Source organism: Macaca mulatta, chromosome X, assembly GCF_049350105.2.
Source record: "Macaca mulatta isolate MMU2019108-1 chromosome X, T2T-MMU8v2.0, whole genome shotgun sequence".
NCBI classification, from domain to species: domain Eukaryota; kingdom Metazoa; phylum Chordata; class Mammalia; order Primates; family Cercopithecidae; genus Macaca; species Macaca mulatta.
This window is the reverse complement of record NC_133426.1, coordinates 15,883,151-15,885,711: the sequence shown is the minus strand read 5'-3', so window position 1 is coordinate 15,885,711 and position 2,561 is coordinate 15,883,151. Positions and strand designations below refer to the sequence as shown.

Below are 2,561 nucleotides of genomic sequence, written 5' to 3'. Positions count from 1 at the left end.
GAGATTCTCTACAGAAGCAAATTTCTCCCATAAAAGACAGATTTGCAAGGTCATTTCAAAATATGTCAAAAATATATTTTGGCTATTTCTCATCTTGCAAGATGGAGGTGAAAAAGTTGAGAAGCCAGATACTAAAGACAAGAAACCCGAAGCCAAGAAGGCTGATGCTGGTGGCAAGGTGAAAAGGGTAGTTACCTCAAGGCTAAAATGCCAAGAAGGGGAAGTGCCATTGCAGCTGCAATCCTGTCCTTGACAGAAGAATTGGCAGATATTCCCGATCTGCTATGTATTCCAGAAAGGCCATGTACAAGCGGAAGTACTCAGCTGCTAAATCCAAGGTTGAAAAGAAAAAGGAGAAGGTTCTTGCAAGTGTTACAAAATCAGTTGGTAGTGACAAGAATGGTGGTACCCGGGTGCTTAAACTTCTCAAAATGACTAGATATTATCCTACTGAAGATGTGCCTCAAAAGCTGTTGAGCCATGGCTTCAGTCAGCATGGGAGAAAACTATGAGCCAGCATTCCCCGCTGGACTGTTCTAATCATCTTCACTGGATGCCATAGAGGCAAGACAGTGGTTTTCCTGAAGCAGCTGGGTAGTGGTTTGTTACTTGTGACTAGACCTCTGGTCCTCAATCGAATTCCTCTATGAAGAACACACCAGAAATTTGTCATTGCCACCTCAACCAAAATTCATATCAGCAATGTAAAAATTCCTAAACATCTTGCTGACATTTACAGCTGTGGAGGCCCAGACAGCAGGAAAATGAGATCTTTGACACAGAAAAAGAGAAATGTTAGATAACAGAGCAGCGCAAGATCAATCAGAAAGCTGGGGACTCACAAAGTTTACCAAAAATCAAAGCTATTCCTCAGCTCTAGGGCTACCTGTGATCTGTATTTGCCCTGATTGTTGTGGGAAGTCAGGGACCCTGAACGGAGGGACCAGCTGAAGCCATGGCAGAAGAACATAAATTGTGACAATTTCATGGACATTTATTAGTTCCCCAAATTAATACTTTTATAATTTCTTACGCCTGTCTTTACTGCAATCTCTGAACATAAATTGTGAAGATTTCATGGACACTTATCACTTACCCAATCAATACCCTTGTGATTTCCTATGCCTGTCTTTAATCTCTTAATCCCGTCATCTTCGTAAGCTGAGGAGGATATATGTCACCTCAGGACCCTGTGATGATTGCATTAACTGCACAGATTGTCTGTAGAGCATGTGTGCTTGAACAATATGAAATCCGGGCATCTTGAAAAAAGAACAGGATGACAGCAATGTTCAGGGAGCAAGGGAGATAACTTTAAACTCTGACTGCCTGTGAGCCGGGTGGAACAGAGCCATATTTCTCTTCTTTCAAAAGCAAATGGTGAAATATCGCTGAATTCTTTTTCTCAGCAAGGAATATCCCTGAGAAAGAGAAGGCGTCCCTGAGGGGAGGCCTCTAAAATGGCTGCTTTGGGGATGGCTGTCTTTTACTGTCAAAGACAAAGGGATGAAATAAGCCCTGGTCTCCCGTAGCGCTCCCAGGCTTATTAGGAAGAGGAAATTTCCGCCTAATAAATTTTGGTCAGATGAGTTGTCTGCTCTCAAACCCTGTTTCCTGATAAGATGTTATCAGTGACAATGCGTGCCCGAAACTTCATTAGCAATTTTAATTTCGCCCCATCCTGTGGTCCTGTGATCTCGCCCTGCCTCCATTTGCTTTGTGATATTTTATTACCTTGTGAAGCATGTGATCTCTGTGGCCCCCACCCTATTCGTACACTCCCTCCCCTTTTGAAAATCACTAATAAAAACTTGCTGGTTTTATGGCTCAGGGAGTATCACGGAACCTGCTGACTTGTGATGTCTCCCCCGGACACCCAGCTTTAAAATTTATCTCTTTTGTACTCTTTCCCTTTATTTCTCAGACCAGCCAACACTTAGGGAAATAGAAAAGAACCCACATTGAATATCGGGGGTGGGGTTCACCTGACATCAGGAAAAGTGAGATCTTTGACACAGAAAAAGAGAAATACAAGATAACAGAGCAGTGCAAGATCAATCAGAAAGCTGTGGACTCACAAAGTTTACCAAAAATCAAAGCTATTCCTCAGCTCCAGGGCTACCTGCAATCTGTATTTGCCCTGATGAATGGAATTTATCCTCACAAGTTGGTGTTCTAAATTTCTTAAGGAGAACTTAAATAATCGATAACTATATATATATATATATAGTTACATATATATATGGGTAAAATATTTTTATTTCCCTCAGGTCTGCTATCTGTCATGTAATGCTATACCAGAGTCAGTTTGGAAATTAAGCCACATACACCTGATTGGCTCAGTGGTTCATTTTACAGTTGAAAGTAGCAAACTATGTCCTTGTCCCAGTGGAGATGTTGTTAGAGATAGGCGATGACTCAGCAGAAGCCTTCATGGGCCATGACTGAAAATCAGATGGTCATTCTAAGCCCTCCTCACCCCTGCCTCTAGTCAACATTTTGATACAACATTGACGAGAAGGTGGGGCACCACAGGAAGTACAGAGGCTTAGTAATCCGTT

General features: G+C 42.1%; 1 pseudogene; it reads left to right on the top strand.

The window, feature by feature from the left end:
• Positions 1–284: 284 nt before the first annotated feature.
• LOC721006 (large ribosomal subunit protein eL6-like) lies at positions 285–2,179 on the top strand (annotated as a pseudogene).
• Positions 2,180–2,561: the final 382 nt, after the last annotated feature.